Source organism: Galeopterus variegatus, unplaced genomic scaffold (genome assembly GCF_000696425.1).
Source record: "Galeopterus variegatus unplaced genomic scaffold, G_variegatus-3.0.2 Scaffold920, whole genome shotgun sequence".
NCBI classification, from domain to species: domain Eukaryota; kingdom Metazoa; phylum Chordata; class Mammalia; order Dermoptera; family Cynocephalidae; genus Galeopterus; species Galeopterus variegatus.
The window spans coordinates 237,195-254,705 of NW_007727031.1; the positions used below are offsets into that span (position 1 = coordinate 237,195).

The 17,511-nt window shown below is 36.3% G+C and overlaps 1 long non-coding RNA gene across 1 annotated transcript; it reads left to right on the forward strand.

Moving 5' to 3' along the window:
• Positions 1–6,526: 6,526 nt before the first annotated feature.
• LOC103591039 lies at positions 6,527–16,407 on the forward strand. The gene is made up of 3 exons (XR_550528.1): positions 6,527–6,560; positions 13,676–13,889; positions 16,267–16,407. It is a non-coding gene; the product is annotated as an uncharacterized LOC103591039 (long non-coding RNA).
• Positions 16,408–17,511: the final 1,104 nt, after the last annotated feature.

A 17,511-nucleotide genomic window follows, 5' to 3' on the forward strand; every position in this document is an offset into this window, starting at 1 on the left:
TTAGAGTTTATGTTATAAGAAGTAAATAAAACCATTAACTGTATTAGATGATTTCTGTCATGCAAGCATACAAGAATCTGTATGTAGTAGAAAAAGAATTGTCTACATTCTGATATTAAATTTACATTTGCAAAAACGTAAGTCAAAGCACTTAATTGGCTTCATTCAATTTTTCCCATTTTTCCTTTCTCATCAAGACATGTAGGTTTTTGCTCTTCTACTTATGTTCATTTTTCTGTTTCTTCTTTGACTCCTCTTCAGCCTCAACTCCATAAGCCATTATTCAAGCACAGTACTGTCTGCAAGACTAAACACCTCGTCTTCTTTCAATCCCACTTGTCCAGCATATCTCCAACTCGGAATAAATTAATATATCACCTTCATCTACTCCTATATTTGGCCACTTAAAGAGCCTTGAGAGCAATGCTGAAGGCTCTGGTTTGGCTTTTCTTAACCACCCCTCTGCAGCCACAGATATCGGTCTTGGTGAATTCCATAGAATATGTCCACCTGTACAGAGAATAGACAACTAAAAGTAAACTAAAAGTAATACTTTCCCATTTGGGAAAAAGCTGTCTCCCAGACTGTTCTTCCTATGTGGCAAGAGAACATCTTGCTTTCTTACTTCAGTGTGCCTCACCTGAACCTTTAGTGATGTGACACAGTCAGTACAAATTTTCCATGGCTTCCTTCCAGTCTGTCATGGCCCACTCCTGGACCAGTTCAAAGAAGGAGACTTCCTGGTGTTGACAGGAAACACAATATTCCACAACCTTGCATGCCTTCTCATTCTTAGGTTAGGAGCGATTGACCTGACAATAATAATATAAAATCTGCCCACCATGCAAAGGGAAGTAGTCAATTAGTCCAAGTCTCAGAGGCAAGCTTCATTAAACCTAGTCAACACACCATAGGTCAGCACTAGCAGAGAGGCAAAATAGTTTTCTACATTCATAGATACCAATGTTGAGTGAAAAAGTATTCCTCAGAACTCTTCCCTACAAAAGGCCACCCTTCACAACCCATTGGCAAACTAGGTAACCATAAACCAATAACAGGTAAAGGAAATGGATTTTCCTGATTGGCTTGAACTTATCTTGGACTTGGGAGGTGTTCATTTTCCTGTGAATATAGAGATACATGCAGGAGGGATGTATACCTGAAAAAATGGGATTCTGTTTCCAGGAGGAGATGGTTTATGATAGTTAGGCAAACAACAGTGCATGCTATAAATAGATATAAATCTTTTCTGAGACTGGCCTGGATTTCTAAATATTCCCAGACATTATGACCAAACCAAGAGACATGTTTAATTCTGAACTTTGGCAGATTTTATAAAGACTTCAGATGTATTGATCCTCTTCTAGTTCCTCAGGAGGACCTTATTCTTGAACACCTCTATACCTTTGAATGTCATCATTACTGCATAGTTAGGTTAAAAGGATAGAAGCTGACAGAATGGGACAATCAATAAAAAAAACAAACAAGAAAACTTTATTCTTTATTGTCAGAACTTATTCAAACCTGCTCAGTGGGGCAAATTCTTCTATGCATCTTGAGTGAAATTTAGGACATGTTCAATTACTTTTTTGGTGATTTTCTGATCATAAAAAGGCAGTAAATTCTCGACAAAAACACAGTCAGTAAATGTTCAGACACATCTAAAACTCAACGCTGTGAACTGCTCCTAAGGTTAGTACTTACCCTGCCCAAGACCTGCCTTGCTTCAGGCAGGACACCTGCAGTGGATAGAGAGTTATGGTTGACTTTTCTATTTCTCCACTTCGTATTTCTCCTTCAATCCACTTCCCCATTTCATCCTTAGCTGCCTTCTAACTCCTCTGAGGTTGAAGTTGGAGGCAAAGAGAGGTAAGGGGCAGGCTGTTCCTAGTTGACAGGTACTGCTATGATCTGACATTTGTGTTTTCTAGGGTTGATGGATATTTAATGGTAACATTTTCATAGAGCATTTCTGGGGATTTCTTAAAGATTTTTTAACTCGGAACATTTAGCTGTATCTCCCCTGGTTTGTTGAATATGATTTTTTCTTAATCATATGGGTGATTGGCAGGCTACCTCCTCTGTTGGGACTACAGAGAGTTTAAAGTGAACTTTTCAACTGACTGTTCCTAACGACATGAAACTCATATATTCTTGCCCTCTTTAACTTGGACTGCTTGTCAAAGTGTGGCTACCAACAAATGCATCTCAATCTCTTACTGTTCTGGCATCATAGTGCCATAGTTAGAATCTTGAAACCTTATATTCTTTAGGAATCCACTTTGTCCCCTCAACCTCAGGAGAAAAAAACAATACTCTCTAAAATGTGTTTTGGTTGCTTCTTAAAATTGCATTTGGAAAACATAAATGGATGAAATTTTTTTTTTTTTCACTTGTGGGGACAGGGGTGGAAGATGAAAGATGTAAAACTATGAAATTATGGTAGTAAACATAAATATTTCAATGAACCAATACTCCCTATTTTTTAACCCCAAAGCCCCTTTACAAATCAAGTCAGAAATTAGGGTGACAATTTCTTTCTCCAGAATTACTATATGGAGCCTATCATGATATTTTTCATCACAAGATGTTGGAGAAGTGCTAGCAATTGGAAACACTTCCTGAGTTTTAGCAATGGAGGAGTGAAAGAATTGTCATATGTGTGTTGCTGATAAATTGGTAACTAAAACTGAAAAAAAATTAAGACAATCAGAGCTGAAAAAGTAAAGCTATATGGTAAACTGATGTGCAAATTTGATGTGAGAGCTAAATGACTAAGGAATAGTTGACTAAAATGGAGAGTGACTGTGTTTTATTATAAATATGAAGGAGTTTTGGCTCAAGCCACTTGCATTCTCTTCCCAGAGTTGATTTCTTGTTCTAGAAGATTTGTCAACTGTTCTCTTCCTTTGTCTAAGTTCTATGTATTTACCTCCTAAAGTTGTGCTTTAGGTCAAAGTCAATTTTATGACACAAAAAAATGTTGGTGATAGCTAGATTCTAGCTCCCTGGTTGATGCTTTGAAATACAGACAGAAGTTTGGTTCAGTTCAAAGAACAATCTTTGTTCATAAACTCTGTGTCAGCCACTGTACTAGACAATGATAATACAAAGATAAAGACATGCCCTCTTCCTCCAAGGACATTGATCTGTGGGTGAGACAGAAAAGTCAATTGTAGTAATTCTTCCTCAGAAATTTGCAGAGAAGATATTACAGGAAAGAGTGGTGTGTTTGGAACCCTCTCAGGACTATTCTTTATGAGTGGTGCCCTCTGAAGTTGTACAATGCAGTGCCCTTTGGGAATAGTTGATTTTCAGCAGGTGCTTTAACATAAGTTTCTAAATACTTGAGAAAATATCCTCTCTACCACCTCTGCCACGTTCTTAGTTATAAAGACTTATTCTGGTAACGATGGGGATGAGGGACATTGGCACTGATGAAAACAGATTGACTCGTAGTTATTTTTATTTCAGTTAAAATTAATGGACTTTAAAAAAATACAGCTGCAAAATTGTGTAGTGATAGTTGATTAATCTTATTGAAAGGAGATAAATAGAAGAATATGCTTTCTTGGGAGAAAAACCAGAACTGAAAAATTATATAGGATCGGAGATTTCAAGTATATTTAGGCTAGAAGTAATGCTATTTCTCTTATTTAATAACCATACACAAGTAGACTGGTTTGTCATTATTTTTATTTTATTGAAAAATTCTCAAAGAGTCATATTACATATACCTCTATATTTTTCTTGCTTTCCTCATATATTTCTTGGTTGTTTTACTTTCTGTCAAATCTCTGGCTCAGAAGTTAATATTTAAATTTTTTAAGAAAGTGATAACATGATTTTGGTGTTGTCACCTTTAAATTATAGTCGACTACATAATAGTAGGGCATTAGAATTTATGTTTAGTGAGTTAGTATATTTTAGATGAGAATAAACAATATTACATAAGAGAAATATAAAGGAACCAATGAAGGTGTATTGATTAGAGATTGGTTTGTCCAAAATCTTTCCGTGGGTCTTAAAAACAGTTTATTTTTATCAGATTATCAACAACCTGAAGGTAGGCTGTTGTAGTAAATATGATAACTTTAGTTATCCAGACATAATAAAAATAATAGTAATTTTAATCTAAATAATTTGCCCTGGTTCACTAATTAAAGATATAATAATTGCTATATAACATTATTATTAAAATACTCAAGGCTTCATTACTTTTCTAAAAAGGAGATTGAATTTTTTTTTTTTTTTCTAGAAGTCTTCCACTTCTACTCTGTATTGTCCAAGGTCTCTGGGATCTCTCTCTATCCAAGTGGAACAGTCTTGCTTCTGGAAGGTCTGCTCAGTTTATTAGTCCTAAGCATTTGTTATCACTTAGAATCCCAGTTCTGACTTCACGTGACCTGAGGAAGGTTTTGTATAATTTTGGAACGAGGTCTTAAGTGGTCTAGGTTCTAGCCTGGTTACAGTAACCTCTGGCTTCAAGGTTTTAATCTATTTGGTTTACATTTATATGCTGAAAGTTTATCAATAGCTGGAAGGAAATCAATTAAGAGACAGTTGAAGAAAACTAGCAATAAGATGTTGATGTTAGTGAGAATGAAAAGAAGACAGAATTAAAGGGTACTTAGTTGGTAGAATCAAAAAGACTTAGCATTTTGAGGGGAGTGTTGGGTAAGAAGTAAAAGAGGACTTCAACATTTCTGTCTAGAGAAACTGGGTGGATGATGGTATCATTTACTGAAATAGAAAACATTTCCTGAGCAGGCTGGAGAAGAAAAGGATGTGATTTCTTTTAAGTATATTGGATTTTAATTTAATTCTGGACAATTTAAGCATATATAGATATATGTTAGTTGGTGTCTGAATATATAGTTCTAATGTTTAGGTGAGAAGACTAGACTAAAAGCTTTGGAGTCACAAATTTATATATTTATTGCATAGGTGCATCTTCTAAAAATCTAGAAATCCATCTTAGTGGAATGAGTTACTTTTAAACTATTGATCTTCTGTGGCTGAAAGGATTCAAGCAGAAGTTGAATGATCTTTGGTTACCAGTATGGTAAAAGGGCTCATTGGGAGATTTCAAATTCTCCAGTTTTCTTTTCAGATTTCTTAGTTATGTAAAAAATGAACAATTTCAAATAATGGTAGATATAAGCGTTTTTTTGACAAAAGTCAATATTTACATAATTAAAAAAAGGTGCAAAGGTTTGTTCAAAGCTCATGAAGGGACTTCTTATTCCAAAACCTAGAGATAAGACTCAGATTATGTGCAATGCTTAATGTTGTATAGAAATGGCAGATGAGAACACAGAGTCAGTAAAGTAGAAGAGGGGTTGTGAAATGAGAAAGTCATGGGAGACAGGAATCAGACAGACTTTTGCTCAAATCCTGGTTATGCAATTTATCTGCTCTCTAACCTCAGGCTACTTACTTAATATTTAACTTTTCTCATATGTTACATGAAGGAAATGATACCTACTAGTTGTGAAGATGAAATATAATATGTATAATACTTTGCATAAAGCCTTTCATATACATAAGGATAATAATATAAAGTGGTTACTATTACTAAAAGTTTGCATTTTATGATGTAGATTACACAAATGAAAATAATTTGTAAAAAATCAGCATTTTGAAGAAAGATTTTGTCTAAAAGTGTAGGAGATAAATTAAAGTATGTATATATATTCTGTCTTATCTGAAAATAAAACATGAACATGTGAAAATAATAAAGATATTTACTAAATTTTTATGGTTATCTGATACTGAAGCATTTGCAAAAAGAGTACATTCATTTGTTTATTTTTTTCCCTTGCTATGACTTGCATTAGTGATGAGAAATTCAACTTTGGATGCCAGTTGAGAATAAAAATAACTGGATTGAATTTATGGTTAAACACAAGATATTTAATTATCTATAATCCCTGTTTTGGAAGTAATATGGAGTACAGTGCTCACCTTTAAGCTAGTTAAACAAGGACCTAAGCCATGCACAATGTCATTTTTTCTGTTATTAAGGGTGTCCTGATATCAAATCATTGAAAGTCAGGAAAGGAATGGAATTCAATGTCATTTAGTCTAATCTCCTTAATGGAAAGATAAAGAAGTAAAGGTCTAAAGGACACAACTGATGATTACAGAAGAGGCTCTGAAACCAAAGTCTCCTGACTTCAATCTCATTTTCTCTTTCACAAATCTGTGAAAATCTCATTCTCTCTTTTACAAATCTGTGCTCCTTCTGTAAACTGCCAGACAGTCTATACCAAAAATCTGTTGTTTACCTATGTGATGGCAGAGAGCTCCTTTGGATTCTTAAGCTTGAGCAAGCATGTTAGGAAAAGCCATGTTGAATAAAACTGTGTTACCTTTTCTTTGGTCTATGCTAATTATTCAATGAATACATTATGATGAGTCTATTATGTCAATCCTCACTGATCCATAGTTTTATAGGGCTGTAGGTACAAGGCCGTGGCTCTTGTCATGATTAGATCTGTTCTGTTATTTTGAATTTTCCCAGGTCTGAAGCTTGTCCCTGTTACAAGTCTTCAATGGTAAGTGATACTACCTCTGCACATGAAATCCATTTAAGTTCTCAGTTGCCCATGGGGGTACAGCTCAGTCTCTGCATTGTTCTGAAATGACGAGCTCCAACTCCCAGGACGCCAGGCCATCGAGATAGCTGGTGAGTAGTGGCTGATTATCTCACAGATGTTCCAGCCGGACACTTCCCAGCTTCAGGGCAGGAAATGGTATTTAAAAATGGAGATTGTACTTTCAGATACAGCTACACTAGCAGATACAATATCTTAGATATTCAAGAAAGAGCATGATCTAAAAAATAGTTTCATGGGAACCATTCACTCAAACCATGAAGAATTCCAGCTAGCAAACACACTCCACGTTTTTCAAATACATGTTAAAAACCTATAAAAATCTGCCAATTATTTTTTATTTACATTTTGGGGATTAGCCTACTTCTACTTACTCTGTTCTCATATAAATGTGGATCTTCTTCAAGGCTGAGTATTAAGGTCTTTTCTCTCTTTAACCAGAATTTCTTAATTTACATGGATCCTAGAAAAGTAATTTTAGTCTCTCTCTCTTTTTTCTTTCAGGGGAGGTGCCATTGCTTCCTTTTAGAATACGGTAAAAGCTATGGCACCTAACCTTAGGTTAATAATGCACACAATTGCATAAATACCCATATCCACAATTTTTTGCATATGACTTTAGGAGTTCACAGACGGAAGGCCATTGATGAACTTCCTAGGAGTTGAAAATTGAGGACTGAGAAACTAGTTAAGAAGTTTTTATGATGGTTTAGGGAAGTGGTAACAAACAAAGCTAGTGATGAGGGCAGTTATAGCAGCAGGCCAACAGTTTTGGTAATGTTTTCTGTAGCATTCTATAGACTCTATTATCCCCACCTTGAAGAAACTCTGGTCTGGTCTTATATGACTGGATCTTTGTTTAGCCTACTTAATCACCAGGCTGTATTGTTGTATTTATATATTTTTGAAAATTCATTCTTTCTTGTTTTGTCCAGATCCTTATTTTTTCTCACCTGAACAATTACAACTGCCTCATAAGTGGTTGTTTTGCTTCTGTATCATAAATGTTGAATCTATTCTCCATATTAATGCAAAAGATTCTCTGGAAAATAGAAATCTGAAAATATATCTCTCTTGAATAAAAGGTCTTTTAATTATCTACAGCAGTGTCATCCAATAGAAAAACAATGAGAGCTGCATATATAATTTTAAAGTTTCTAACAGCCATATTAAAAAAAAACAAAAAGAATGAGGTAAAATTCATTTTAATTATATATTTTATTAAATCCAATATACGCAAAACATTATTATGCCAGCATGTAATCTCTTTAAAAATCATTAATATTTCACATTTTTGTATGAAGTCTTCAATATCTGATGTGTATTTTACACTTTGCACCAATTAGAATGCTAAATTTTCAGCATTTAAAGTAAAACGGAGTCCTGACACAACATCAAGTTGTGTTTAATAAAATTTACAGCATTTCAACTTTAAAATTTAAGTTAATTAAACTGAAATAAAATAAAAAAATATTCTCAGTCACACTAGCCACACTCCAAGTGCTCAATAATCACACGTGGCTGGTGGCCACTGTGCTGGATGGTGCAAGTCTACAAGACAAGGCTGAAACTCTACTGTGAATTATGGAAAAAGTCATCTGGTCAGTGCTCTTCCTCTTACTTTCTCCCCTGAAAACCCACCATCTAGCTATAGCAAACACTTTGCCATTCCCCGTACGTATGCGTTCTCATGCTTCTGTGAGAATCCTTGTTTCTTATTTTGATAACTCTATTCACCCTCAAATACTTGGTCCTTCTACAGAGACTGCCAGGATAACCTTTTCTATTCTACTGCTATACCAGCTCAAATCTGAAGAAAGCAATTCTTTTCCGTTCTCCCATGGAAATACACTGTTATTGAGCACTACAGTGGGTGTTAGCCTCTTTCAAATGTGTTTTTCCATATTACCTTGTGAGCAAAAGGGGAAACTGAGGCCCAGAGAAGTTGTTGCACAAAGTCAGCTACCTCCAACTACAGTAAAAAAGAGAAGCCCTTAGCCGGGAATTACCAGCATGCTCTCACCAGCAGACGTACAAATCGGTCCACATTTGTGTCCACCTTCTCTCTCTTATCACTGTTAGATTGCTGGAAATAAATCTTCAGCGTAAATGAAGCTTTTTCATATTACGGTGTAAAATAATAATATTTATGTTAGTTTCATAAGTGCTCTGGATAACATCACTTTTCACATTATCAAGGACTTTGTGTGTTACTACAGTTTGATGTCATTTCAGAGATAGAAGAAACTTTAGAAATTATTTTGTTCCATGATTTCCCTACCTCCTTCTCTTTTTTGTTCTATTAGCTCCAGAAAACTTTGTTCAGATATAATGCTATTAGGAAGCCAAAGTCATAAAAGATTGAAAAGATATAAAAGATTAAAAATAAGCGGACTATATTGTCCAAGATCATTGAACATTTCAGTAGCAGAAGAACATTGACCTTTCGATTCTTAGTTTGGTATTCCTTCCATTTTATCATAGCTTCCCCTCCGTAGACTCTTATTTCATGAAGAAACAAACTGTCCCCCTTGAACTTCAATGAGTAGAAACATCTATCTGTGGAATTTCATTTAAAAAGCCAGGATGAAATCCAAAAGTTTTAAAAATCAAGTATTTGGTGCTAAGTACTAATGTTTCCAAACTGTAGGTAATTTAAATGCCTGTGACCATTAGAATACAATTATGGCATTGAGGGAGGCTGGAGAGGGTAATACTTCTTTCATTACTATATTCCATTGGCATACAGGGTTTTTGTTTTGTTTTGTTTTGTATTTTTTTCAATAGTTAAAACTTAAGTCTTATTTGTTTCTGATGCCTGCAGGGTGTTTCTCTTTGTCTCTCTGTAACTTGCATAAAAATAGTGAAAATTATTAGGCACGGTGAATAAACTACTTACAGGATATCCCACTTGTTATTAAAGCATTTTTCAACTATTAGAACTTAAAATTCAGCTTTCTAAACAAAGATAAATTAGAAAGCATTGATGTGTCAACATAACCAACCAGATCTTCTAATGAAACATTTTTGTTTTAAAATCAGAATGGTTATTCTGGTTAAAGTCAACGAATGAAAGAAGCATGGGGCCAAGGTCAGGTTATCCATAAAAATATTTTCAGAATTTTCTACATCATAAAGACTGCGGTTCCGTGTATGAATTAGTAATAACAAAAAAGCTTCAAAACACATTTAAGAAATAATCTTGAATATTAATCTACAAACTATATTTACTATTATATTTTATTTAGGATATTAAGGGTGGGCAAATCGACTGGATATTACATAGCTAAGACAGGGGAGATGTTGTGTACATGTGTTACCCAGATATTATGAGAGAATTTTCTTGTCCTCGGTCATCAGATAATCTTGCTCAAACCCTCAATTTTTAAAATTTAGCAAGTGTGTGTCTTCCCATGATTCTTTTGAAGCTACAATCTTTAGGCCACCTTCTTTTACATTTGTCCCCTGTTCTGGCTTGGGTGCAAAACATTGCCCCTTGATGACCATTAAAATAAATGAAGTCACAAGAGACACAACATTATTTTACTCACTTCACTGAAAATATGTGGAGGTTATGAGCAGCAGGTACAATTGAAGACTGAACTACTTTTTTCTAGGTGACTACATCCCTGTTCTCTCCTTTTAGAGACAAATACATATCCTACCTGCAGTATAAAACCACCTGCAGAGGGGCCAGAACAAACTCCAACAGCTCTTTTTGTGGAGACTTGCCTTATTCAAGCTTTAATATCTTTTCTAGCCAGCAACCACCCATACTTCCCCATTTCTCCATCTGCCCTACAATTCTGGTAAAAAAATGTCTCCCTCCTATGCAAATCCTGCATCTAGCCACATGTTACAACCCTTCCTAGCCCTTGTTTGCACTTTTCTTTTCCAAAAAGACTCCTCCTAAATATCCATCATTTCTCTCTCTCCCTCTCTCTCTCTCTCTCTCTCTCTCTCTCTCTCTCTCACACACACACACACACACACACACACACACACACACACACACACACACACACAGAGTTACCTTTTCTGATTTCTACATACATTTCAATGTACATTCAAAGACTATGAGGCTAGAAGGAATGGATATTAAAATACAATACAATTTAATATAACCAGGCAGCAAAGCCAACTCTTTTCTGACTGTTAACTGCCCTACACAAAGAATCCCAGAATAAGAAAAGGTTCGTTATTTCTTTCCACATACATTTATTTGGGGTCATCTATGTGATGATACTTGCAAGGAACAGTACAACGAGGAAGATTCACCCTTATACCTTGGAGGAGTTCATGGTTTGGTGAAAAATCAGAGCTAATATTTTATTACTTTACCATTAACAAACTATTAGGCATAATGCTTCTCTCTCTCAGCCTTACAACCCCTTGCAGAGAGAACACTCTTCTGCTCTTGTTGCAATCTTGTTTATGATCACATCACCCCCAGTGACATACTTCTATAACTAGGTGCTATTTCTCCCTGGCAACCTCTGGCTTCCGACTCCTCTCACAGCTGTTGATGTCAACAGCCACTGATTGCTTGGGACCAAGGAGCAGGTTACCAACTTCATGCTTCATTTCTCCCCTTCCTGAAACACCGTAAAAGCTCTTCGTTTCAATGGACATCCACGTCTGGATCTGAGCTTGTCAGGATCTTGTCCTTCCTTTGCCATCTCCACATGCATATTATGTCTCTGTGACTGTGGACAGACTCTTTTATTTTGCCTCTAACAGAAGGTGGATTCGGAAAGACAAGCTGATATTTAATTGTCTCATAAAGCACTCTAGGAAGCATCTTATTTTTTTTTTACAAAAATCTCTGTGCTGGTGAAGAGATTGAATTCATGAAATGAAGGGAGGATTGGATTTTTCAGCAATTTCCTCTGAGCCATGCCTGCATCATCAGGGAAATCACAGAGAGGATGGAACACTGTGATCGGGAGAGAAACACAAGGCAGGAGCAGTGTAGGGAAACAAGAGAAATTGCCAGAGAAAAAATAGGGGGTGAGGAATGAGAAAAAAAGGACAGGGTACAGTCTATTGCTAATTCCTCCTAATCATTTTCTAAATACCTTCTGTGATGTGGACTTCATCTAATGAGGTCCCTTAATTCCCACCTCTGGAGCCAGAGCCTCTGCGAGCACACTCTGAAGAGAGGGTGTCCCAAATAGTAAAATCAAGGGTTTCTTGTATGAGCTATTTTCCAGCTCAAAGTTGAAAAGAGCTTTAAAGCTTGAGCAATGCTGACATGACTTGAAGACAATCCCCATGAGTCAACTAAAGATTCCCTTGTAGGGAAGAGTGGCCTGCGTGATGGTAGCTATTTAAAGATAGATGTGATCTAGTTTCACATCTGCCATTGAAATGCTTGCTGGGCTTGGACACTTCTGTTAGCTCTCAGCATTGTCTGTATTTTACATACCTTAACTTTAAAGCCAAAAATCATTCTAATACCTGAGGTGTTTAAGGAAGAAAATTATTGTAACACATTTTGGGCCCAGAACAGGAGGAAGGTACGAATGTTACCTTTACTTTAAGAGCAAAAATATTATAAAGTTAAAAAAAGGACATTTAGCATTTGTTGATTTGATGATTCATATTTGTTACTATTAAATTAGCTAAGCCTACCATCTTTTCAATTTTAGTTCCTAGGCAGGGGACTCCAGCTAGTTATTAGTGTTTGTTATAAATCACTGAGAGGTGCTTCTACTTTACTTGTCATCGCTGAGTCTAGTATAGCTGATCCAGTAGGGACAGTCTATCTGCTAGGGGCCACCATTGTCCCCACACATCTTTGCTGAGTCTGCCAAACTGTAAGATCAAATTTTCCTCCTGCCCCGAGCCATTTCTGTAGCTATCCATGGAAGCAATTTAATAAGTCAGGGTGACCCCAGCATGACTAACATGTATCTGCTGGCTTGTTTACTGCTTGATACAAAAGGTGCTGAGCCCTTGGCCCTGCATTCCTCACCCGGGGTACAACCTACTGCATGTGTAGCTGTTTTCTGGGCACATTGAATCTCCCCATAGGATTTGGGGGCAGGTGACGTGGCACTACCATGCTGAAGCTTCTACTGCAGTGTGCTGTGCTGTGAGTAATAAACTGTTTTGTTCTGATCACTGTCTACTTTCAGCACCTATGAGTTGTGGCAGGCCAGCCTCTACTTGCAAAGTCATCTCTTTGGACTCTTGGTACACCTTAGCATTCTCTGTAAGTCTGGGGTTCTGCATGACCAGTTGCTTACTTCTAGATTGTCCTTTTTACATGTGTGTTCTATGATACCTGCTTACCTGACTTGCTTCTTAATTTGCTGGACTTTCCTTCTCAGTGTTCTTTACCTTGTCCATTTTCTCTTCCCAACCTCTACCTTTAGGGAGAATTCAAAGTTTAGTCTTGGTATATTCTTTCCCTCTTCTCACATACTTCCTTAGCCTATCTTATCTATCCTTGTAGCTTTAAAATGTATTATCTGCTGATTTCCCCCAAATCTCCCCAGACACTTTTGTCCATGCTTCAGAGGCATTATCTTTGGTTGGTTTCCCCAGAAGCAGAGCCTGTGACAATGTTTCCTATGTAGGTGATTTATTACAGGAGTGTTTGCCAGAGAAACTTATAAGAGAGTAAATGAAGAAAAATAAGGAACAGGGAAAAGCTAAGCAAAGATTTCAGGTGACCCTGCAGGAAACTCTGGAGTGTACATGGCATTGCAGAGTTTGTGACACTGCCTCAGAGCAAGTAGGTGTGACTTTTATACCCCTGTACCAGTCATCATGCCCTGGCTGCCCCAGATGAGGGCTTGTAACCCTCATCCTTCTTTAATCAAAGCCATGGGTAACCCTTCATGGAAGGCTGTAAGTATATGTCCTTATCAGCTTGTAAAAGAAATTCACGTATCTGAGTAGGGCACCAACAAGTCTGTTACATGTACATATTATATTTATGGCATATTAATTAATTATTTCTTGTGGAGAGAAATAAGCCAGCTACATGTTTTGTCTCACTTAATCCTAATAGCAACCCTGTAATTGTAATTTTCTTCATCTCAAAGGTGAAAACATAGAGACTTAAGACTGAAAAGTGCCTGGATCAAGGTCACACTGCAGCATGTATAAGAACCAAAATTAAAATCTAGGCTCCACATGCTAACCTGCATTACAGTAACCTCCACTAGAGTTGTTAAACTGAGAGTTAGAGAGTGCGGTGTTACACGTGGTGACGCAAGCCAGACTGCCTAGCTTCAGATCCAGGTTCATCAATTACAGGTGTGTGACTTTGGGTATCTTGCTTACCTCATCTGAACCTCTGTTTCCTCATCTGAAAAATGGAGGTAATTTTAGTACCTAAATCATGTGCATATGGTACAATGCCAGATACCATTTAAGATATGTTTAATGCATGTTAACTATTGTTTCCATTATTATTATGCTAAAGCTAACATAGTAAACTGTTGATTTCCCATCCAGGATATGATCCACTTCCAGGCTTCCTCATCTCACAAAATATTACTATACATACCCATTGCTTCATCTAGGAGACTAGGACTGATCCTCGCTATTTTACTCATGCTTACCCTCATACAAGGGTACTTCAAAAAGTGTGTTGAAAGATTTGTATTGTCTTTCAATTCTAGTTTCCATGAACTTGTTGACGTACCCTCATGCATCTAATCCATCATCAAGTCCATGTCATCAGTGCTGTCTAACCTGTTTCTGCAGTCAGCTCACGTCTTACCATTTCATTCCTACCACCGCAGTGCAAGGCTATCTCTCCCCTCTTCTGACTGCTGCAGTAGGCTTCCCTGTCCAATCAATTCCCCGCACAGCATCCAAAGTGATCTTTTACATGTGTACATACTGTCACATCAATTTTCATCCTGGAGCCTTTAAAGATTTTCCAAGTCTTTCCAACTCCGGTTACCGGACCCTGAGTGGCCTATACCTTGCCCTGTCTTCCAGCCTCATTTTGAATCTTTCTTCGCCTTGCTCATTTTCCTCCAGCTATGTGGGTCTTCTTTGAGTCTATTAAATGCACCATGTTTTTTTGAGGCTAAGATTATTCACACATGCTCTTCCCCATATTATCAGCATATTAACATTTATCATCCTTCAAATCTCAGCTTGCTCCCCAACCTAATCTAAACTCCCCTTGTTATTCTTTCTCATGGCATATCGAGTTAATGAACAAATGCATGGGAAAATGCTTCATCACTTATTCTAGCTTTCCGGTATGAATGCCACCTGCAGTAGCCTTATTAATAAACTCACATTTTCTGTATACCAGTCATTTTTAAGCCTGGGACTTTAAATTAATGTACACTTTATGACCCCTTTCTGTTTACAAAGTGTGTGAAACATACTGTGTTATTTGATTTTATTAATACCCTATGGAGTAAGCACTAGTTTTATTGCTGTGTTATAGTTAAGGAAGGTTCTCTGGAAGTTATCACATTCACTATCTGGTAGATAGATTCCTATGTTTTGATAATAATGCTGATATCTTTTCCTCAACAGGAGATGTCTTCTGTAGTAGCAGTGAGAGGCTTTTAGGGGACCAGAAACATACTAGAGGGGAGTAGAAGAAAGAATGAAAGAGTAGGTTAGCCTAGTTTAAAAGCAGATATTGGAATGTTTAAATACCGTCTTTTTTATCCTTTAAATTAGTTCATCAGTAAAACATGCTGCTAAAGTGGAATAAAATACCTGACATTTTAAAAATGAAGATGAAGGTAAATCGGGGTCTGAATAACCTGAATAATTACTTCAACTATTTGTTTTCTTCAAGTAGGCAAAGCTACTTAGGCTTTCAAAATAAATTCTCTTCTAAGACACACATGAGGATATGCCAATCATCAGACTCCAAAGAAAATTAAAGACAAAGATCAGAAAGCCCTCCATGAAAGCACAAAAACATGTAGTGGCAATAATTAAAAAAAAGACTCCTCTTCCACTTCCCTTGACTCATCCCAACTTCACACATACTCAAATAGGCTATTAAATGGGAGAGAAAATGTGTTCCAAATATTTTACTTTAATTTTTATTTCTCAATGTGATTATAGCAATAAGGAAATCACTCAGAACAGCTGTGTTGAAATTTCAGATGTTTATCAGTGTGGCATTTCTGGAAAAAAATCTCTGAAATCTAATCTAACCATTCTGTGGCATGAGGTTACACTGAGCCTTAAGAAATAGTGGAACCTCCAGGATTGTGATATCCATTAAGATTAGTATGTTATCTCCATGTAGATCCAGTAACACAGGAACTCAAGGAAAGCTTGCTATGATTTTCTCACAGATGTGTATATGAGGGGATCTTAAAAAAGTTCATGAAAATATTTGTATTGTCTTTTAACTCCATTTTTCCCAAACTTTTGGAAGTACTCTTGTATGCTGTAATTTGCTTATTGAGACTTGGTTATAAATTAATATAATATTAAATGATACATAAATAGTGAGTAGACATTTTAATATGTAAACTTTTACTTTTGTCTTTTATTTATTTATTTTATTTTTTGAGCAGTTAACTAATTTTGATTGATATGTCCAAGTAGAAGAATATGTTGAATTGAGTAATAACTGGCTAGTCTTGGGGATTTTCAAAAATGTTTGGCTGTAAACACATGTAATTTCCTTTGGTTTTAGAAGAAGTAAGTTTCAAGCATGACAGAAAATACGGATTGAAAAAAAGAAAGCCTTTTGCTCAACTGTGAAAATACAAAATGAATCAGTGAACTTTGTGTAATAATTCAGTGAACTTGGTGTGTAATTCAGTCAACAACTTGCTGTTCAGTCAAAACAGGTAGGCTAGACTTTCTTGGTTTAGAGTAAAACCATTGCATAAATTTTAAAATTTTCAAATAGTAGTTTTGTCATAAGCTAATATAACCTGAAAAGTAGTTTTAGTCTAGCTTCTCTTGATGTCTTGAAAAGACATATGTAGCAACTTCTACAAGAAATATTACAAAGAAAAGCTTATTTTATGCATATGAATACACGGAAAAAAATGTCTTTGACATTTACTACTATCTTTAGATGACCCTGGCAGTTTTAAATGATTTTGGGTGGGCTCCTGCCTACTTGCCAGATAAAATATGGTGAAATGATGCTATGTGACTTATAAGACTAGGTCATAAAGGCAATGCAGTTTCTCATCTTTTCACTTAAATAGCTTTGAATGGAGACCTGAGTTACCAAGTAAATACTCTAACTACCCTGAAGCAACCATACTGGGAAGAACCCAAATCATATAAAGAAGCCACATACGTCAGTGCTCTTGGCTGCAGCCCCAGTTTCTCAACCCATGTGCCGTACGTATGAGATCACTTCAGTTCTTAGCCTTCAACATATCCCCAACCTCTTGGTTTTCCCAGGTACTCCTAGACGTTATGGATCAGGGACAAGCCATTTCTGCTCTTTCTTGTCTAAATTTTGTGAGGATAATAAAATGATTGATTTGAGTCAGTTTGGGGTTAATTTTATGATGCAACTATAGTAACTGGAACAATTAGTGACTGATTTTTTTTTTCCTGGTGACCACAGCCTTCAGAACACAAATCCAAACAGGAAATGTGGATTCCCAACTCATTGGCAGGCTTCTTCTTGGATCATGTTAGCAAAGAGCAGCAGCTGAGATTGAAGAAGCAGAGGTGACAATCTCGCCCTCCCCATGGATGCATTGATGTTTTCCAAGTGAAGTGTAGACTAGCAGAAGATTCATAAGACTGAAGGAATATTTTAAATCATATTGCCTCAGTTATCTGGAGTTATCAGGGAAAAGTTTTATATAGCTTGAATTATCTTGATAATAAAGTCTATGTGATTTTGTTATGTATCCTCTAATCAGAATATGAGATCTCTGAGTAAATGTCTGGATTTCCAAAGAATGAG